This window comes from Corvus brachyrhynchos, unplaced genomic scaffold (assembly GCF_000691975.1).
Source record: "Corvus brachyrhynchos isolate BGI_N302 unplaced genomic scaffold, ASM69197v1 scaffold92, whole genome shotgun sequence".
NCBI classification, from domain to species: domain Eukaryota; kingdom Metazoa; phylum Chordata; class Aves; order Passeriformes; family Corvidae; genus Corvus; species Corvus brachyrhynchos.
This window is the reverse complement of record NW_008236973.1, coordinates 5,691,324-5,714,679: the sequence shown is the minus strand read 5'-3', so window position 1 is coordinate 5,714,679 and position 23,356 is coordinate 5,691,324. Positions and strand designations below refer to the sequence as shown.

Here is a 23,356-nt window from a genome sequence, read left to right as displayed (position 1 = left end):
AAATCCATGAGAACAAAAAAAGAAAGGACTCTTCCAAGCAATGTGCTGCTTGAGTTACTTTTACTACAGGTGACTATCCAGCAAAAATAAATCACTATTTCTACAGTGCAAGAACCCAGTCAAATCAAATATCAGTGGAAAAAAATATCACAACACAAAACAAAATTCATCTGTCCAAATATAGCTATAAATATTGTAGACTGTCACTGGAGTTAGTAATCTAAATTCTCTTTATAGTTGATAGAGAGGCACAGATACTTCTGATAAGCTCAATTTATTTTAAAGAAGACATCTGAAACTGGAATCATATAAACCATACTCAAAATTGTTAACTTATTTTTCACCAACTGTAAAGAGAGTTTAAAGGGAGTCTAGCCCAGACATAAACATTTACAATTCTGGCAGATTAATCCTCTGCTATCTCTTAAACAGCAGAAACATGGATGCTGCACTGAGGAACACAGAACAATTGCATAAGAAAGATGTGTAAGCAATAGTGCAGTTACAAGGAACAGAGCTGGATGTGGGGATTTCTCTTCTCCTTCAAGAACTAAAGGAAAACACCAACACAAATTTGTCTACAGTATCTGCTATATTTATCGAGCACACTGTGCTCTGGTGGTATCACTGTCCAGGCTGCCACACTTAAACAAGTACAAGGAAACTTCTTGCTCTGATAATATGGAGTGGTACAGGAGATCACTCACTTTGCAGGGAGATCCAAGCTCTCTCCAATTCAAGCTGTCTGAAAAAAATTGGCTCAAGTATTTCTAGATTTCACCATAACATGCAGCAGTTTCATACCCAAAGGTATCTATATAAAGAAGTATAAAGCACAGTGGTCTTGAAAAATCAGTTGTATGTAACACAGCAATGAAGTGCCCCACTTAGTAGTAGGAAAACAAGGTGATGTGGAACAGGAAATACTTTTATTCTGGAGAATACACACAGCCTTCTGCTTTTGATGTTACTGCTACTGAACTTGTAATGAGCTCTTCTGCATGAGAAACACTCAAGTAGGGTGAAGTGTTACATATTATACAGCACACCTAAGTATATATGAGATCTCAGGGGAACGACTTCACAGTTTCTGTCATTTTTCTACTGTCACTTAGGAGTTCCATCACCAATCATTTTATATTGTGCTCTGCTATATGTTGTCACAAAAGCATTTCCTTCTACCAAGACTACCCTGCGCTATACAGCCATACTGAAGTGTTCCTGCCAAATATCTGCCCATGTTAAAGTAATAGCTGAAAAAATAGACTCAGTAGGCTACGGGGAAGTATGTTAAATATCTCACTAATATATCATCTGTCTATCACACAAACACTAGGAGAAACATGCTGAGAACCTTGTGTTTGGATATGCAGCAGCATCCCTCATGTCTTTATTCTTCATTCATGCTATTGAAGTCTTGCTTTTTTGACTGGTGTTACTGAAATGAACGGAAAGATCTTACTGCCACAACATAATGATATACTGTCCATGTGGGATTAAACTGCGTGTATTTCTCAAATCCCTGCATAGTCTTCCCTCCCATTGAATAACTGACCATCCCACTTTCCAGGAAGATATTCTCAATGGATAACAGAGTATGTCCATGTGCTGTGCATATACTGTTAAATAAGGAAAACACTTGCCAAAGAAGAATAGAGCCAAAGCAACCATCATACACGCCCCCAAAGTCTCCAGATTCTCACATCCACATGGTCAGCAGCAAGAGGTAAGCTACCCTCCCTTTCTGACTTGCATTTCATGCTGTACTTGGCACAATCTGAAGAATAACTCCAAGCTGGCAGAGCCATATGAATATGAATCCTAGCTGGAATGGTTTTTCATACTTCTCTCACAGACCATCCAACAGCCCTTTGACAGAGTCTGGCCCCTGTTCACAAATGGGGTTGTGTCCATTGTTACCAGCATAACTGCACTTCTGTCTGGACATAATTGCTACAGAAATTTGTATGAAACAGACAATGGAGGTTGCTGCTTAAATGCTGGTTCAGTGTGACTCACCAGAGGAAACGTGCTGTTTTCATTTATCCTATTAAATCTTGCTCGTCAAAAGGGTGGCCTTTTTTCCAGCTCCAGTGTAACTGTTTCTCAGCCAGCTTCAGTAGGGCTGTTTTCTACTTTTGTTTCCCTCTTTTTCATAATGCGAGAAGACTATAGCACTTATTTTGACAGTCCTCTGGAATAAACAAAATAGGAGCTACATCCCTTTCTTTGGAAAACAGTAACACTCCTTGTTTAAGTAGTGCTCCTCAAGGATTAATGAAAATAGTTTTCATGCATTTCCTGGACCAAGTGAATTCCCCTCCCCTCCCCTCCTCTCCTCTCCTCTCCTCTCCTCTCCTCTTTACTGTTTGTCCACTTACTACATGAAATTAACCTGATACACACAGGTGAGTGAGTGTAAATACTTCTTTCTGTGAGGTGACAGGTAGGTAGCAGCATTGATCATGTGCTTGTTGGCTGAGACAACAAAAATACCCAGGACTCTTACCCTTCTGCTTGGTTTCTACAAGTCAAACTTGAAGCAGATTGTTAGAGCTATATGGAGCATTTTCACTGCTGTTCTTCAGTTCATGCCCTATAAATGGTAAGTAAATACAAATCCAACACTTCAGTAATTTCAGAATTCATTTGAAAAGATTATACTTGAACACACAGTGGTTACTTTTCACATAAACCCTACAAAAATTGTATGTACTTCAGCACTTAGGAACATTTTTCAAAAAACACATTTACATTTCAGTGAGAATGTTTCAGTGTCGAGTGTTGAGAGTGCTTCTCCTTTCTCTTTGATTATTTCAGATTTGTTAGTCAATACTGGAATTTCATTATTCTGTAAAGTATTGGACCAGTTTTTCAAATGAAATGCTGAATTGAAAGCTGTTTTTACTTCCTTCTGTAGCATCCTAGTTCTGGGACTATGTGTTTTTTAAATGTTGCATTAAGACTAGAAAAATTATTCTAGCCTCATCAATAATCCCACAGAACAAATAAATTATTGAAGTATTTCTTATATTAGTAAGTATGTAAGGATTTTTTAATGCTGCATAAATTATTACACATTTAGTCACATACTTTATAATCCTGCTGTTTTAATATGTGAACAGAAAAAGGGCAATATATGTAAGAAATATGCATGTTACATCTAAAAGTGTATCACAGCTAATGATACAGCATAATTACATATATTGCTGATCAGTAAGCCTCAAGAGGTTTTTGTTAATTTTAAACCCTTGGTTTTTTTCATAGTGGTGAATACTGAGACTGACTTACAAAACATCTATGTGATTCAGTATTCCCAGAGCAGGAAGCATTTGAAGAATGAATTCTCTGATATTTTTTAAAAATTGTTACTGTTAACCTAACTATACAATAAAACCTCTCATACCCAGGGTGGGACTGATCTCAGTTTCAGGTGGCTAAATCTAATCAAGACATTTAAGGGCCTTCAGTGTTAAATAAAAAAGAACCTCTTTTAAACCTCTTTTAAAGTTTTTACTTTTTTGCACAGCTATAGCATAGAAATCCTTTGCTCTCATGTAACCACCCTGTACCAATATGGACCTTGCCTCCAGATAGGCACAGGTCTCCAGCAGGACCTGTGTCATGTATGTGAGACCCAAGAAAACCCTGGATAACCCAGGGAGCCTCAAATCACATTGGCTACATATGTATGAGCAACTGAATCTAGCCCCAGACATTGACATTGTAATGAAATGCCCTAGAAATACCTTCTTCTGCCATATAAATGGAAACAAGACAACTAGAGCAAGGTTCAGTACCCAGAGAGTCCATGTCACTGACAAACATGATGCAGGACATAGGGGATGCCTGTGTCCACTGAAGTAAAAGTTTCAATGAACCATGTTATTCTGTGGCATCTCCTTTGCCTCAGAAAAGGCCTATTTAGTGCATTTGACTGAGACCAGCAAGAGAAGCTAGTGATTTGGGCACAGAAAAGGGTTTCAGTTGCAGCATTCCAGTTTCACAGGGTGGTCTTTGTTCCCAGATAACCAAGTTTAAGGCTCAGGCTTTTCTTGTAGACTAGCCCATGTGCCATGGAGACCAGCTCAGGTGCAAAAACCTTTCCTCACTATCATATAAGCGCCTTGTAACCCAAGTCACTGTGTGAATAGTACTTCCAGAACCGCACTTTTAGGCCTTTCTGTTATTCAATTACTTGTGGAATTATGGCCATGAGGTTGCAAACCTGTGTATTTAGCAAATTGCTTTAACCTCCCATGTGCAAAATGAAAACAATGCCATTTTCTTAACTCAGAAGCACTGTGAGAAACAGTACAACAAAAAGTGTGAGGAAATATGGTAACAAGGCTCTTCTAAGTAGCACAGATGAATCCTGCTTTTGTTACTTCTGGGTGCTAAAGAAGTTGATAGCATCACACATTTCTTTTATCAAGTTAACCACAGACTGCAATAAAAAGAGTAAGGTGAAATCTTAAAAAAGAAGTTAAATCTAGTGTTATTTCTTTAGGCCTAAACAATTTGTGAACATAATAACATTCATTTCAAAAAAAAAAAAAAAAAAAAGGAAAAAAGTTATTTATATGGGGGATTGGTAGACAGCTATTTAGATGTAAATTATTTTCAGACTTGAGCTGCGTGGGTTTTGCTCTGTCATTCATTTAAACAGAAATATCCTACACTCTGAACAAATGCACTATAAGTATCTTGAGACACACTTCAAACAATCTCACAGCACGTGCACCTCTTCCTCTAAAGTGCTTGGATAACATGGAAATTAATACCAAAGAAACACCTATATAAAATAGCAGTCCAGCTTCTTAGACAAGCTGAATTTTAAACCTTTATTGTGATGTAAATTTGAGTAACAGTGTAAGTAGTTCTGAGAAATATTAGCCTTAGTGTATCAAAATTGTTTAAAAATGAACAGTCATTTTGCCTTTCATATTTCATCTATAATTCCCTCTAGAGCTGTTGCAAAGTTTCTGGTTAACGGTTCAGGGATCAAAATTAACTACTTACCTACTGAAATGTGGTCAAAAAGCTAAAGAATCTTTGGCTATTTTAGCAGGGGAGCAATTGTAAAGAAGCTATAGCAGTGTTACCTGTGTTGGAGGACAGTTTCACTGGAATAAGCCACAGGACAGGGAGACACAGTCTTGATCATGATCACACTACAACCAACCACATCATCCTCATCCGTCTCTGAAGTCAGACATGATCCATCTTAAATTAGGTATTTTCTCCTTTATACTGCTGGAAGCTGATTACAGGGTATCACCGACTGGGTATTTTCTTCCAGTGCCCACTCCAAATTCACTGAAGATCACTCAATCTTTTGGTCTGACAGTATGAAATTCTATTACTCACAATTCAAGGCAATGTATAAAGAGTGGGAAAAAAAACTAGATTGGCTAAAGGATTTCAATATGCATTAGAGTACCAAGGTGGGATGACTGTAAAAATATCTCACATGACCAGGTTAATTTGACACACAATTTCATAGATAACTAAGTTTCATTCAATAACTAATGGAGATCAATCTTTTTGACTTATCAATGACAAGCAAGGAGAGGGTTGCATGGGATGGTTTGACTGGGCACGTTGTGTGTGTGCTATCAAGCATCAGCCAGCAAGTCAGGGACAGAGCAAGCCCTTGAAAGGGGGAACACTGTCCCAGGCCACAGAGAGGTGTACGGTAGTTGTGATATTCGCCCCCGACAGACAGACACAGATATTCATGGGCCAAAATGGGAAGGAAATTACAGTTTTCCCCCTCCCCTCCGTTCATGAGTCCCATGAGTCTCAGGAACTTTGGAGAGGGTCCACTGAGGCAGACCTGCAGGATGTGAGCCAGCAGCATGCAGATGCCTGCTCCTCTCCCAAAGCATATCCCTGAAAGAGCAGGCTGTTGTATTCCCACCAGCACCACAAAACTCTTCCTGCCAGCACTGTTCCAGCACATGAGGAACCTGCTTCCTCTACCCTCCAGAGACTCCTTCAAAGGCTCTACCAGGTTCAGGACATGGAGGGCTCATTTATGTCCCCTTTTCCTTAACGTGGTGCTGGACAGGAGCCAGAGGCTCTGTCCACAGGGATACCCTGGGAAGCTAATTTTCCCTGCCCCCAAGAGCTTGGGATACAGTTCTGACTCACACCTAGGAAAAAGCTGTGTTTGTCCCACTACTACTCACACATAAGAAACTTAACTGTGGACCATAGATCAAACTAAGAAATTGTTTGTAGGTCAGGCTTTTACAGAAGTTTTTATTTTTTCCTTCAAACTCCACTGTCCCTCTATGGCCATTGTGCTTTCTTTACCTGCTGCAAGTCCAAGCAGGAACAGGAAGAGATCAGGGCACAACCTTCTGTCTTGTCCCTCCTCACATAGTCATATGAAGATTTCTGACATAGATATATGTATGTCCATATGATTAATTCCTCTTCCAAAGGAAATGGGCAGCCAATCAGAGGGCGTTCTGAGTTCATATGGGTATGATGTATTCAAAAATTAGCAAAAAAATAATCTCAAAGGAGTGCAAAAAGAGGTGGGGAAGATTATTAATGGAACTGGCAGCCTGTGCCCATGAAGGCAGGGGCTTCCTCTTCCTGGTAAATGGATGGCTGGTCCTGCCAGAAATCAAATATTATCATCTGCAGACGGGACAATTTCAAGTCTGATTCTTAAGGAATACTCTTTTTTAGTCTTCTTTTTTTTTCTTTCTTTTGCCCTGATAATTCTACTTTATTCAACTCTGCTGACCTTGGATTTTTTTTTTTGTTGCCATCAAGGATTTCCTATGACCATCAGACAAAGTGCTTTATTTAAGTACAAATAAATTAGCCCATTGCATTGCCTGTCTTGAAAAATCTGTTATCAATAAAAGGTATTTAAGCAGACTAAGTGCTCTACCTTTGGTAATCAACTTCTTATTAGACTTTGTATCCACACTGCTTTTCTTTAAAATCTCTTTCAAGGGTTTATAAAATGATGGTTCAAAGTAAGACATCTCTACTTCCTTGAAAAACTGACTTTCTTCCACTCTTCTACTTGCTACTGGTCTCCAGGTATGAAAATACTCCTAAAATAAAAGATTCAGGAAAAAGAAATAGGAAGACCCACACATTGATTTTGCCAGCTTTGAAATTTCTTGTGTCAAATGTTTTCACAGTCTATGACAGAGGTTAGCAAAACTATCCAGTATTATATGCTTTGTCATGCAACCCAAAGTAATCTTTGCTGATAACCTTAAACAAGGTCATTTAAACTATCTTTTTCCAAAATTTAAAAGTAGTTTGGGAAAGTCTACCCTATTTTTTCTTTCTAAGGAGGTTTTGCAAGGATTATTCTCATAAAGCTTGGAAAATTATAAACTTCCCCATGAGCCTGAATTCTATCATTTTGTTCATCCTTTTGTTCATAAATGTAGCTTTGCAACTCTATCTTTAATTGTCATAGAACCAAAGACAGGTTTGGATGGGAAAGAACCTTAAGGACCATCTAGTTTCAACATCCCTGCCATGGCAGGGACATTTTCCACTAGGGCAGCTTGCTCAAAGGGCCCACCTCTCAAGCCTGCCCCTCTGGATGGCATCCCTGCCTTCCTGTGTGTCGATTGCACCACACAGCTTGGTGCTGTCAGCGAACTTGCTGAAGGTGCACTCAGTCCCACTGCCGATGTCACTGACAAAGAGGTTAAACAGAGCTGGTCCCAAAACCTACCCCTGAGGGCACCACTTGTCACTGGTCTCCACTTGGACATTGAACAGTTGACTGCAAGTCTTTAAATGTAAGCATCCTGCCAACTCCTTGTCCACCAAGCAGTCTATTATGTGGCTCAGTCTTTCCTTTTTGATGCCTCCCTTGCACACTCGATGTATTTTCTCTCCAAACTTCTGGGCATATGTTGCCAATACTTTTTAAATGGTCACAATCTGACAGGAACTATTCCGAAATGCAATTCAGTTGATTGTTAATAGTATCATCAGAATACTTTGTAATTATTCCTGTGAGAATACTTTTATAGATTACATGAAAGGATGATTGCAGAGGAAAATAATGGCTGTCTTGAGCACCTGTTATTTATCTGGAAAGCATTTTTTAATAAAGGAAAAGTTTCTGGCATACATTATGTAAATGTTGCATTGTTTCAAGTCCTTGCTCTTAGCTTCTCTTCTATCCAATTTTCTAAAATACTTGCCTTTGTTTTTGAGTGCCACTACATCTAGAAATGCAGAACTATAGCAATTTGGGACAACTAGCTCTACTGGAGAAAGCATGATCATGTGATCTGGGAACTTGTCATACACATACTATTTGTCTTGTTTCTTGCCATAAATTAAATAGAAATTAATTTCTTTCATATTTCAGTCTGGCATGTTGCAAGGGTTTCACCCCAGCTAGCAACCAAGTACCAGGCAGCTGCTGGCTCACTCCCCCACCAGCAGGATTAGGGAGAGAATTGGAAGGGTAAAAGCTAGAAAATTCACGAGTTGAGATAAAGACAGTTTAATAGGGAAAGCAAAAGCTACATACAGAATCAAAGCAAAACAAGGAATTAGTTCACTGCTTCCCATGGGCAGGCAGGTGTTCAGCCATCTCAGGAGAGCAGGGTCTCATCCCATGTAATGATTACTTGGGAAGACAAATGTCATCATTTTAAACACCCCCTGCTTCTTCCTTCTTCCCCCCAGTTTATATACTGGGAATGATATTGTATGGTATGGAATATCCCTTTGGCCAGTTTGGTCACCTGTCCATCTGTGTGTCTTCCCAATCTCCCATGCACCCCCAACGTCCTCACCAGCCTGGCAGTAAGAAAAGCAGAAAAGGCCTTGGCTCTGTGTAAGCTCTGTTCAGCAATAACAAAAACATCTCTTTGTTATCAACCCTGTGTTCAGCACAAATCCAAAACACAGCCCCATACCAGCCACTGTGAAAAAAGTTAACTCTACCCCAGCCAAAACCAGCGCACATATGAACGTGTACTTCCCTAGCACTGATGTGAGTGTTGGGTGGCAAAATGAGTGAGCTAGTACAGAAAGTTTTCAAATATTTTTACTTACTCAAGCTGAGGCTAAAAAATGGAAATATATATTGCCCATTTTGTTCTTGCAACATGATCTAATAACGCTTTTTCCCCCAAAGGCTCTAGAATAATGACATAATCCTAAAAGAACTCCATAGTCCTTCATCTCTATTACTGTCTGGCTAAGGAGTGAGGTCTTTAATGACACGTCAGTAGGAGGTTCCCTGCAATGTTCTCTGTTATTCTTCTATCTAGTTTCCTTTGGCTTAAAGCAAGCTCATCAATGATGGTCTCCTTCTGAACAGAGATATGTCTATTTCTGTCAAAATTTACCAGCTTTTCCTTACATAACTGATTGCATTCAGGTACTGGGATCCACTAGAATTAAAAATTATAAGGGATATATGATATTTCTCCTGATATGAAAGAATTGGCTTATATTCACTATTTCTACCCTGGAACATGTTATTACTGAATAAATCAGGTTTACTGCTGCCAGCAAAGAACTCAGCCTTCCTCAGGGCTAAATACAGTGCTCAGCAGAGCCTGACTTATCCTTAAAACATAGGGATTTTCCAGTTACAGGGAAATCTCCTTCAGTTTCTCCTGAAGATCTCACTGTAAACTGAACAAAGAATAAAATCATAGACTGTTTTGGGTTGGAAGGAACCAGATCTGTGTGTCTTTGTGTGTATGTGCTTGAATGGGGGGGAAGTTGACTAGGCCTGTCCTTAGGAAAATGGAACCCTGCTCTGGTCCAGGGCAATTCCTCTGACTCCTGCAAGAGTCCAGCTAAATACTAGTAAGTCCTGCAGCCTTGGAGAAATAGTATCCCTGTGTCCTAGTTTCGTCCAAGGGCAGGGTTAATTTTTTGCAGTGGCCATGAGAGGGTGGAGCCTGGAGCTGTGTGGGCACAGCCAAGTTATCTCACATATTCCATCCCATCTGATGTCATGGCCAGGGAGCAGGGCAAAGACGCTCTCTCTCACTTCTCGGAAGGAGGGCACAAGCAGTGGTGGGGTTATGATGGTCCTGACTGGAAGGTCTGTCCCCCATTGTTCTATCATAAACAGAGATGACTCCCTGACAAGCCTGATCCAGAACAGACCTTCCCCTACCTTTAAACAAAGATTAAATTCCTATCAGAAAGGAGAAAAACTCTTATTTAAATGAGTGAACTATGCCCACACTCTTTTTTCCACAGGGAGAGGAAAAGTGTGTTCAAGCTCCTCAAAATGTGCCACTGACTATTCTATTCTAACTTGTTTTATGAGCTTTTCAAATATGTGCATAGCTGGGTGACAGAATTTTCTGATGGCATTTATGTATACAGGGTAGTAAAGTCTAGGTCTAATTGCAAGAAATTGCTGGAAGACCTTGAGACCAAGTACCTAAGGGCCAGAAAAAAAAGGCAGATAAAATTTAACCTGCCAAACTCACAATAATGTAGAAAGGAAAGATTTATTCCCTGGACTTCACAAATAAAATTATGGAATCAGAGCAGACCATTACTCTGTGGAGGATTAATCCAAATCTTTATTTAAATATAGTATGAATTATCCAGTTCAATGGAACTGTTATCATCTGAGTCTGTGGATAATTATCCTCTGAAGTTTTTTATACTTGCTTTCTGGATATATCCGCTTTCAGCTCCAGGTCACCAGATATTTTTCCTTCTGTTTACCTGTGTTGCCAAATATTTCTTTCCCACTTAGCTATATGAGCAGTGACCAAGTAACTGGTTTGTAAGGCCCTTGCTGAGGGGATGATGAGACCTGAGCCCATTAGCCATGGGGTTCTGCCTCCTCTAGACACCATTTAGGGCCCTGCAATGGCCCCTTTGCCTGGCCACAGGAACGTGAGCTGCTCAAGTAGGAGCAGAGCAAAGAGCCACCTGAGCAGAGGCAGAGAGGAGAAGCAGGAGGGTGTGCAACTGCAAAGGGGCTTTGTCTGGTGGAGAAACCCCTGCTGCATTTTTTCCCTCAGACTCCACTGTCCCCCTATGCTCATTCTGCTTTCTGTGCCTGCTGCAAGCCCAGGCAGGAATCAGGAGAGATCATGGTACCCTGTGTCTTCTCTTTCCTCCTTCAAGCACACTGGGATTTCTCACACTCTCCAGTAGGTTGTCAATGGCCCAAACATAAGGAAACACATTCAGCACCAGCTTGTTCCCTGTATAATGGTTTGACAGACAGATGTAAGCTCTCCAGCAGCTGTGGGAAAAGAGAGTTCCTCTCCTCAGTATCTGCATGAAACTTTCCTCAAAATACAGTTTCCAATTCATGGATCCTTTGGTCAGTCCTTTCCAGAAACACTTCTGGGAGTTTTCCTTATTGTTCCCAGGCACTTTTTTTTCCCTGAAATTTGGATTTTATTTGGGTTCACTTTGTTGAAGTAATTCCTTGGGACCCAAGAAAACAGACAAAAAATTTTGCAAACAGACAGAAAAATTTGACAGATTCTGAGATATAGAATAAAAGCTGCTTTGCTGCTTTGCTATTTCCTATTGAAATTTATCCAAACTGGTAATAGCTGAACACATGAATCTGATAGTAGTACATACATCCTGGAATGAAGAGAAAATCACAAAACAGAAGTCTGGTCATGAATCACTTATTTAATATCTATGACATTTCCTTAATAGCAATTTAATGTTTTGACAGGTCTAGAATAAATGCATTAATGAATAGGAAAAACAAATGTGGGACCAAGATGATTCTGAATTGGCAACGTCATGTACCTCATGATGGTTGTGATTTTGTTCCAGTTTCTATACAATCTGTAACATGAGGCATGATAATTCCTCCCCTATCTGAACTACGGCCTGAAAATCAGCCTGTAACCAAATCTAAATAGATCAATGACAAATATTCTTTTCTTTTGGGTCAAAACCAGTTTTACCAACAGTTCTGTGCCTGAAATCTCAAAATAAGGAGATATAAATAGAAAGTAATAAATTTGCCTTGAAACTCACAGAAACTTTTTTAAAGCAAGGTTTTCTTTTTCATTTTGAGTCATATATTTAATCTTTCTCAAAGAGTGGGGACAGCAATCAAACATCAGTTCTGTACAGCATTACACTTAGAGGAGCTAAAGATCCAAATCCAACTTGGCATCCCATGTCTGTTTCAGGGCCCTTATCGGTGACTTTCAGATGTATTAAAATGCTGGCCTTGGTTGAACTTGGCAGTGAAACAGCAGTTAAATACTTAGTCATTACGAAATGAATGTGATGAGGAACTGTAATCCAAGCAAATCATACAACGGAAACAAACAGAAGATAAAAAAGGTGAAAGATACAAGGAGTTTGTTTAATGATAATGGCTATGAATTGCTGATGTCCATCCAAAAGAGCGTATAGCAGTGCTGCAGAGTAGTTGGCAAGCCAGCAGAGGAAGATAAAAATAAATGAGACTTAAAATAGATAAATGTAAAGTAGCATATTTATGGAGAAAAAAATAATTGGCAGAGATAGAAAACTGGAAATTACTGTTTAGAAAAGCAGCAATGGAGAAAATCAAGCCCAGAGCTATAATAAATATATTAAAAAGGAGCTCACAGTGGATTGTCATTGCAATGTAAATAAGTGCCAATCTGTGCTGCAAATAATTGAAAAGAAGCCCTTCTAAAACAAAAGACGTAATCATAATTCTGCTCAGTCCTCTCCTACTGGAAGCTACTTGTAATAGTTTCATTTCATATCTATTAGACCCTTAAGTGTATCGTATAAACTAATAGCACTGTTGCTGTCTTTAAAAAGACAGGCTAGTGCCATATCTATGTATATATGGATGCATTTATATACTCAGTAAGATGACAGAAGAAAAAGGCAGTGTAACAGTTGCAAGCGCTTCTTTGGCAACATACACAGGTGCTTGTGACAGACCCATTTTGAGGGACAGTGATATTTCTTTGCTGCAAAAATTTCACCAGAACCACTGCACTAAATCCTTGTTTAACATTAAAACCTGCAGTAGACAGTCAATTAATTAGTGATGTTTAGGCTTTCTATCTAATAGCTCTGCTTCCCTGTCCTGATAAACTGAGTTGAGTCAGTCAGTCAAAGACAGAGTTAGGAGAACACCTTGATGTTCAGTTTCCCAGGTGTGATTAGAAGGCAAAGATATTCACAGTAAACTCCCAAGACTTCATGCATTCCCTGTGGAACCTAAGATTGGGATGACAAGTTGCATAATCATGATGAGCAATCCTGCCAAAAGCATTTGTGAGACACACTCCAAAAAAATGTATCCATAGGTCAAAATATTATTTGACCTTGGATGCAAGATCAGTGTGAGTACAGAGGTTCACAAGTGAGGACCCAAGATGAGGCATGAAATACAAGGAACAGGCATTTTCTCCATTGCTGTTAATATATATAGATATTTCTGGCTGATTTATCTAGATCTTATCATATTGCTCTCCTGCTTGTTCTACCAAAAAAATCTATTCAATAAATGTAAAACAGATATGGAATAAATATTCTTCTAACAGCTACATGACTCTAAAATATGTTTCTGTAAAAGTATGAAATTTCACTGCAGTGCTAATGCAACCATTAGATAGCCATCTCGTGACTTCACCTCTAAGGTCACTTAATTTTCCAGAAGGCATTTATCATTTTCTATTAATATTTAATGCATAAATTTGTAGATTTTCCCCTCTCAGTTATGACATCTACAGTTTGAGCTTGTATTTCCCCCCCCCCCACAGTTTTCACTTTCTTTTCCTTGCATTATTCTCTTAACATAATAGGTTTGCAATGACAAGCAGAAGGAGCATAGGAAAAATCTCTGTCAAGTGAGGGGTTTTGCTCTTTTTGTATTCTTCTGTGCTGTGAAGTATATCCATCTGAACACAAATGGTTGCGTCTCACCTTCCTTGCAAACATCTCCAGCAGTGTCTTAAAACACATAACTAGGCAAAAGTGTAGCACTCATGGCATCAAGATGTCAAAGAGGCCAGCGAACTCATCTCAAAGGGAGGTGTAGGCAAGGATTTAACTGAGGTGCAGAGGTCTGACCGCAAGAGGACAAACAAAAGCACTTTTGTCCAAGGTCACAGTCAAGTACCTGAGCTCCAGAGACAGCAGGAGTTCAAATACATCTCAGCCATTTAGCGTGAGGATACTTCAGACTGTCTTTTCAAGATAGAGGCCTGCTCCACATTGTACCCTTGGTGGGGAGTCTCTGTTGATCTTGCTTTAAGCTCCAATTTTTATCTTGAGTGCCAATGACAATAGTTATTTTTATGAGCCTGGATCTTCCCAAGCATTTAAATGCCTGGGAAGATCCAGGCTCATAAAAATAACTATTGTCATCACCATTATTAGTGGATCTTTATTACTTCATTTTTACAGATCTTGTTTCCAAAACACCCTTCTAGGTTCATGAGATGTTTCTTTTCCTGTATTTGTTAGTGCTTGCTGTAGTTTTGACATCAAAGATGGGCTAATTGCAGAATGTCCACAGTGACAACACCTGCTAAGTCAGTCACCCACGTGTCTCTTTATAGTCAGTGGTATGAAATAGGGCCCTGATGGGGCAGGATTTATCTTCCTTGTTTATATGGCTACCTTAGAAGAAAAGGAGTGGCAGTTCAGAAGCATTCATTTCCCTCCACCGCCTGTAACAAGAGCCTAACAGGTAGTTTAGGTGGACACACACACACTAGGTCAGATGGATCTCACTTCACAATATGTTCCTGGTTACTTTGTACAAACATAAGCACAACACTGTGACTGATACTTTATAAACGTAGACTCAGAAAACAAACAAAAAAAATTAACAATTGATTGTTCTTCCTAGGACCATGTGCACTTAAGCTTTGCTCACAGGGCTCCATATGACTGAGTTGTGCTGCTTTGTGTAAGTGATGACATTTTCAGTGCCAGCAGAACATCCATATCAGATGAGAAATGATATGTTGCAAATATGTAATAACTCAAGACTTGTGATTGTGTGAACTTACCCTTTGTTAAACAGAACTTGCAGAACAGCTATATGTCAAGTACTAAAATTAGGACTTGCATTTTATTTCTGCTGTTTTCTTCCTCTATTTTGTGTCCTCCTTGCAAAAGCACAACCAATGTTTATTCCTTCCTAGAATGTATTTGATTTATTATTTTATCAGAGGCTGGTTTTTAATCTGTTTTCTTTTTGTCAAATGGTAATCCTTATGCTGGCCACAGTAGAATTGATGTGAGAAAACCCTAATCTGTTTGTGTAGGTTACAGAAAGCTTAAACATTATATTTAGCATTAATGATTTTATGAATGAAAAATATATCTCTCACCTCCAGAAAGAGTTATTTTCAAAAGGATATGAAAATGTGAGAAAGAAAGACGTGCACCTTTCAGAATGAAGCTTTTTACTATATTTAAGAAAAATAGGCATTTTCTGTGTCAAATTTTGGGTTAAGGCATAGATGTTCCGCATTCTAGATCCATTATAAACTTTGGGTTATTATTTTCAAAATGCCATTCTCTTCTTCCAAATTTAAGTGTCTATCTGTTATTTCTGTTATGTGTAAGATGAATATTCCCCTTTGAAAATAACACTTGTAACAGTGAATGGAATTTTGAGTACAGTCATCTCAATTTTCATACCTTAAAATTTCTGACTGTATTTACAAAATACAGCAATATTGTGCTGTACCTTTGTCATTTCCTTTTTGAAACATAGAATAATGGAAATAATATTTTAGTAACATAGCAATTAACTCTTCATTGTAGCTAATTATACTGGAATCAGCTGTGTTTCTCATTGTATTCGGCCTAACTCTGAATTTTTTAGTTTTTAAAACCAGTAATACCTATTCCCTTCTGCTACACAGAGGGGTCTGAGTCATCTGAGTAAATTATCATAAATTAACAAAGAAATAATAATTTATTTCTAGATATACCAAAGAAGAATTCTTTCCAAACATCTCCGGTACACTGGTCAGCTTTTCTAGTCAGTTTGTAAATCATGTTTGCGGTCTGAGAGGTGCTAGAGAGGCAACAGGGATGTATGAGTGGACATCCTGGTGAGATTAGATGTTTCTCCTCTTGTGCAAAAATTGCAAAGCCAAGATGTGTCATAGAATGTAGTTGCTTTAAATTTCTGTACTTTCAGAACTGTATGCTCCCCTAAGTGTGTATTACCAAGCATCTGGCCATTGAAATGTGTTTGGTGTGAATGTCAAAGAGATTAAGTGTATACACTTCCTAAGAAAAATTCTCTTCAGTGTTGCATGTAATTAAGATAATGCATAACCTTAGAAAGACACTAGCCCAGGATTTTCATAATCACAAACCATTTTTCTGATATCAACACAGACCCATTTGTATTATTCACTACTTCACTCATTTCCTTGAAATTGTAAAATTTTCTAGCAGATCCTGTCACTGTGTTTATTTACATAGTATGAAGCACTATCTTATCTCTTATCTCCACTGACAATATTTAATATTAATACTTAACTTCAGCCATCCAAGAACTAGTTGCCCTCTTTTCATAGTGCTCAGAGCCTTTTTGTAATCAGGGGAGCGAGCTGATGCCTGCAAGAAGTCTCCTTATTTAAGTTTGTGAGAAATTGCCCTCTGAATATGTCTCCACTGACTGTAGAAGGAGAAAAAGGCTGATTAAAACTATGTGGGATGCACTGACCACTGAATTTCAAGGGGATTTTGCAGAGAATAAAGTCCACTCTTAGGAGCTCACTGCAAATTCAGAGCCAGCGATACTGGTGATTGAGAGAAAAGTCAGACACAGCAAATTTTTCAATCACTAGAGTAACTTTGTTGATTTCCTACTGGTCACATCTATGATGAAGATACAGGCACAGTCAGCACCCCAGGACCACTCACATCAGTAGTCAGATGCTACACGTAGCATCCAAATTCACTTTGAAAAAGGAAAGGCCAGGAATGAAATATTCTACAATCCTGTGTTAAAGTTGTTCCTGAAGATTAACTTGAGGTATTTTGCAGCAGGCTGAGTTTGCACAAACTGGCTCGAACTGGAGGAAGGTGTCTGGACTCTCTTGGTTCGCTTAGGTCTGAAGCCTAGCTAAAGTCCTGTTTTGGGTTTGCCATCAGCTGTGTAACTAGTGGGTAGTCAGATCTCAAAACTGTGCTTGCTTGCAACTCTTACACATTGTGTTTCTGTTTCATGTATGCCTCTCTGAGCTTTCCCTTGCTGTGACCCTCTGCTTTATAACCAGTAATAGAAACCATGGGACTGTCATGTGCACTAAGCTATTTGTAGAAATACTTAAGCATGAAGCTTCATGCAATTACAGTGCTGGGCTTCAAGAAAGTTTCCAATCACATTTTTGAACTACTTTCCCATCCAGTAAGTCAGTTCTCAAGAAATTAAGATTCTTTTGTTTCTGCTACTGCAAGACCAATACAGTTCACATCAACAATTAATCTGTTGTTCTGAATTCCTTGCTCAAATGAGCCCAAGGGGTCTCCTCATTACCCGGAGTCCAGAGAAATTGCCTGTCCCCCAGAAGAGCACACTAAACAGAGCTCAGGTTTCACTACCGATGAACATTAGTTCTCCATCTAATATTTCTGTCACCACTTCAGGAAAGTTTTGTAATTTTTTAACCATTGTTGCTACGAGGAACAATTACTATAACAAAGATTACCAAACTAAGGAAGTGGTATTTGCTAGTGAAAACTGAACAGAAGATGAGTGCAGGTGAAGCAGGAAAAGCAGCTACTGGGGTCAAAAGACCCATTACTAGACTCAGAGAAAGAACTGGAAAGTTTTTAAGAGTTGACAAGAATGAAAAGCCAGTGGCCACTGCGAACTTCTTAATCCTTTGAACTGAAAGCAGCAGAATCTGTGGGAGGCTTGATGTACAGCAGGTACCTGAGAGCCCAAGCAAATCTGGTGAAGTTTTGTTTAAGAGTACTAAAAATCACTGCTTTCTTCTGCACAGTAAGTGTATGTATCCAGTGGAGCTTTTCTATTAGAGGACAGGCTGTCTTTGTCTCAGCTGCTGACTGCTGAACTGCTTGCTACCCAGATTTATCACTTTGGCAACAGTGTGCATTCTGAAGAGTTACCCAAGCATTGGTTATGTGCTCATGGTTCCCATTTTCCCTTCCCTCATTTAATTTACAAAACCACTAGAAATAACTTAGCTCAGCTGGATAAAGGTGATTTTTTCTGTCTTTTGGTAAGATATATGGGCCTGGTCTTTTAATAAAAGCCTCCATGACAAGCACTGGCAATGGCCCAAATGCAGTTTTGTGTTTAGCCCTTCAGTTCTCAGGATCTATTTTGCCATCCCCCAAAGCTTTTAAACCAGTGAGCCAAAGTCCATGAGTCATGGTTCAGGTATCTGCAGCTTGACTCTCTCCCAAGAAAGATTTACATCACGGAGAGAGATCACTGCACAAAGAATATATGGGATGTTGGGATCAGCAGAAATTTTAAGAATCATACAGCTCTCTTGACTCATTCTGTTATATTTATTTGCAGAGTTCTTTGATTAAAGAGATATTTTAAGTGGGGCAATCACAATAGGCAGACAATTTTCATATATTGTGGAGGTGGTTTTTGATAACTTGGGAACCATTTTAGGTACTCTGAGAAGCTTCAAACCTCTTGGAATGTACATACTTTGTGAGGTTTTTTTTTCTTAATAATTTTCCTACCTTTGTCATATGTCTGAATTAATAAACACACTTATTTCTTTCTGCTATGTACCTGAGGTGCCACAGAATGTGATAGTCTATCTTTTAGCTTACAAGCCAGACTTCAAATTCGAAGAGGATTTGTTACTCTGGTCCCAGCCTATCACACTTCAAGTAGGCTGTTACCTGGGCTGCCAACTGCAATTAATTTTTTTTCCCTCAGAGTTCAGAATCTGAGGTTAAATGAACTATGAGCTGCATAGGCTGGAAGTCACTAAAAGTTGGTTTATGTTATGTTATGTTATGTTATGTTATGTCACGTCACATGGTTATGTTATGCTGTGTATGTTACAACACAAGTCAGATAACAGTTCTGCAAAGGCAATCTGTAGAGTTTTTCTGATCCATGAGAATAAATTGAAAATGAACAACAAAATTTCATCCCAGGAGCTAGTACATTAGCATCCTATGCAAAAATCCATTTTCTTACAAAATTAAAGTAGGTAAATTCATGGGAATCCATACAGTTTCTTGAGATGCAGTTGTGTAATTAGTAATTAAATTACATCTTGTCATCTTTCAAATACTTTATTTCATTATTCCAGTAAGACTGCATAATAGGAGGAAAATGCTAGTTTTAGCCTAGAATTTCTGTCCTAGAAATTCTGAAGGAAAATAGGAATGACACTATTTTGGCTGAGAATCTCTGGAAGTGTCTGATCTGGTCACCTTAAGTTCCCACACAAGACAGGGAGGAAAGCTTATAGCGCTCAGGGATGAACCTTTGAACTCAAGTGTGTGTCTCCATAACTGCTCTGGACATTTGTGCCTCTGAGTGTGCCGATTTCACTCCACTGGGTATCAAGGATCTCAGATGTCTATGTTACAATTACTACATAGCTAAGAGGGAAGAACCCTACAGTATACTGGCGCCCCATAGGTCAAACACCAGTGAGTTGTAACTCTGATAGTGTTTTCCTGCCCAGTTCTCCTGCGAGAAAATGTATCTTTGCCCACCAATTTTGGATACAGTTGGTTGGGAAAACCCCATGTATGCCAGGCTAATATCTATAAAAATTACTTTTTTCTTGTACTTATTACTTAAATTTTAGTCAGTTTTTAATTCTTCCTGACAAATGAGTCCAAGGAATAAGCTCAGAAACAAAGTAAGCAATGTTCCCAAAACAAGCTGCTATGAATAAGTAGCAAATAATACTCCACCATATTCTGCACATTTGGTTTTGGTGGCTCACTGTGTGAGTAATAACCTGCTGAGAATTATAAACATCTGTGACTCTTAAGACAGAAATATGAATTCTCTCGTGTCATATTGAGCAAAAAGGAGGAGGACAAAAATTTTATTTATTTTAATTTAGACTGGTTTATATTGTTATTGCCTATTTCGATTTTCTCTTGTATTTTTTGGAAGGAGAGAGAAATTTCACAGCTCAACCAAAGACGAAATGTTAATTCCTTTTTGCCCTCAGTGTTCCTTCATTTCTCCCTTGCTCTGGCCTTATGTACATTTTCATTGAAAAAATATTGCTACTGACCTTTTGGACTTCTCCTATTCAGGAAAAAGGAAACTGCAGGCCAGTACAATAATAGTTTGAAAGTATCGTATTTGCCAAAATCTCACCCAGTTCTGTGAGCTTGCAAGCAGTCAAAAGTTGCATTTAAAAAGCCAAGAATTCACTTCCACACAACATATGAAAAGCGGCTTCGGCTTCATATTCCTGGAGTTATTTGCAGAACTGGTGTTACCCCTGCCTGTCCCATGGCAGTGTGCTCAGCAAACAGCAGCCATGGGTGAGCTTTTCCCTCACGGGTGAATGTCAAGTACAGTGGCAAATAATCTCCATCTGACCATGTAACTGTCTCATCATTCTAAGTTTATGGTCAATGGACTCTCTCCAAAAACATTCACCTGAGTCATAAGAAAGACTCAGAGATCAGATTGCGTATCCCTGTGACTGTGGCTGAGCTGAGAGAGTTTCACTTTGTGCTCCATAAAACCTTTTCCAGTCCTACCACATGGAAGTATTTCACAGAATAAGAAGATGTCTGAGTTTGGAAGGTACGTGGATCTGGAGATCATCTAGTCCCATGCCCTGCCCAAGCAGATGCAATAGGTTTTCCCTAGTCCCTATCACAGACGGGGTAAATCTTTGCTTGGTGCATTGAAACATTGCAGGGCAACAAGAACAGAAAGAAGTAAAAATACAAAAACCCAACTCAAATCATGTAAATATGTAAAGCTTCAAGTTGAAGATATGGAACAAAATTTTCAAAGAGAGAGGTAGCACTGTCTTCATCTTTTGAAGTGTCTTTTGAAGGCCTGAAGAAACTTCTGTTTAGATAAATACCGGCTGTACAATCCAGAGGGAAATCATGGAATTGCAGAATAGGTAGGGTTGGAAGGGACCACAGTGGGTTATCCGGTTCAACCTCCCTGCTCAAGCAGGGTTGTTCTAAGCTGCTTTTAATGCAGCCCAGACACAGTTGGATTTCTGGGCTGCGAGTGCACAGTGACAGATCATGTTGAGCTTCTCATTAAGCAACACCTCCAACTCTTTCTCCTCAGGGCTGCTCTCAATCCCATCTCTGCTCAGCCTGTACTTGTGCTTAGGATTGTCCTCAGCCACATGCAGGACCTTGCGCTTGGCCTTGTTGAACTTCATGAGGTTTGCACACGCCCCCATCTCAAGCCTCTCGAGTGTAGTGCCTGTGTTACTCAGAAATCAGACCCGGTGATCTAATGATGCGCTGTGGCTTTAACTATTTATAAGTGAGACTGAGCTCTTGCTGATTTGGAGCCATTAATACTGTCAATGCTCCAGAATTTCCCTAAACTACAAAGACCGTCACTCACACCTTCTCTTATTCTCCCTTGCCTTTATGAGAAAAAAAATAAAATTGTTCCCCACATGTCTGAAAGAAAAAAACAATTCAGTGGGGAAAGGAAATAGTGAGTGAGAATATCCATACACCGCTAATTTCTCCCTTGATTGATTCAGAGATAAAATCCTGATTCTATATCCACTGGAATCTCTGACACCAGATAAAAGATTTTCAGCATTTTCATCATGCATGTATAACGTAAGATGTGTTACAACAAGGGTAATATTGACATTATTAGGGGGAAATTAAAAAAGAAAAGCTATTTGGGTTTTTTTCCCTCAAGGTTTGTTCTAAATTGTCTTCTTAGTTATGCTGTGGCTAATACTGATTAATTCCAATCAGATGTTTTGCTTCTGTTTTAAAGCACTGACATGAAAGCAAATGCAAAATTTGTATATTCAGTACATAACACATACACCTATGCAAATCTGGTCCACAGTGAGTTGCAAATGTTCATATTATATTTCTTAATATGCTTCTTGAACTTAAAAGTTATCTTTTGCTGTTTGTGAGAGATATGACCTATCCTGTCCTGGCATGACATCAAATATGTAAAAACTCACTAACAGAAATTATCTTTTGCCAACTGCAATAAGATTGACAGCCTGCTGTTTACACACCCACAAAAACCCCCAGTTTTTATTTAGCAGGGAGAACAATTAAAATAGTTGAAGTTATTGTGCTTCATTTTAGTGTAGTGGAGTTGAATCTGAAATATTTAATAGAGTTTGCTAGAGTGGACTGCTTGAATGAATAATGTTTATTGTCATTCTTTGAATGAATGAGCAGTATTTGGATCAGATTTATCACCTAATACTGCAATACAAAAGTATATTCCCAGTAAATTTTTTACTTCCCAAAATAGAAATGCTACTAAAGATGCTTGAAAGGCAGTGAAAGATACATCTTCTCCTGTTGCACCTGTTCACCAGAAATCCCCCGTTCCAAGTTTTAATAAATTCTGCTTGCCTGGAACATCCACAAGAAGCATATTATTTGCTGAAATTCACCATCTAAGCGCATAATATTGAAGTGGTACATTTTCACAACATGATCAACTTTAGTGATAACAATCTAAACTGATAGCAGTCTATTCTTTTGACAGATGCTGAAAGAACACAATCAAGCTTCCAGGAAAGCCTCTCTTGACATTTTAGTAAAAGTAACAGGTATACTGGAAACCGCAGGTTGAGTTCTATGGACAGCTCATCTAGTCCAAAAAGGCTTGGAATAGAGAGCACCCCAAAATTGTGATGATAATGGCAGGAGCCTTCAGAGACAAACTGTTTAAAATAATGCATGCATCCTGTGACTGAAATTATGACTCAACAGAAAATCAAGGCCTTAATAAAACCAGCAGTAATAACAGACTCTGCATTTTTTTCCTATTCCTTATGATTGTTGTTGCTGTTGTTATTTATAATGGGTTTTCCAAAGAGGACTAGGCATCAAAAAGCCAAATGTGAAAAGCTGTTCCCAGAAGAGGATTTGCCTGTCTGAGGGCACAGAGCAGTGAGGTTTCCAGGAGGAGCAGGCTCCTGCCTGCTGCCGGGCAGGCAGTGTGGTGGGGCTGGGGACCAAGCGAGCCTCGAGTGGAGCCAGCTGATATTCATGCAGTTCTTCTCATTCCCAGTGCTACCCAACACGGAACCAAATGGAAAGGAAGTCTGCTTTATTGCACAATGGCTACTGCACTGCTGCTGATGTCCCCAGCTCAGTAACACTTGGATGTTTAAGCTGAGCACAAAATCCTGAAAAGAACGGGTCTTTCCTGCAGGTAAGTTTTCCTTCA

The 23,356-nt window shown here is 39.1% G+C and overlaps 1 long non-coding RNA gene across 1 annotated transcript in view; it reads left to right on the top strand.

Moving 5' to 3' along the window:
• Positions 1 to 2,326: 2,326 nt before the first annotated feature.
• The window catches only part of LOC108445292, a 28,042-nt gene continuing 7,012 nt past the window's right edge, over positions 2,327 to 23,356 (top strand). Inside the window, exons 1-3 of the long non-coding RNA XR_001860103.1 lie at positions 2,327 to 2,408; positions 22,670 to 22,733; positions 23,198 to 23,341. This is a non-coding gene — a long non-coding RNA (uncharacterized LOC108445292). The remainder of the gene's footprint in view (positions 2,409 to 22,669; positions 22,734 to 23,197; positions 23,342 to 23,356) is intronic.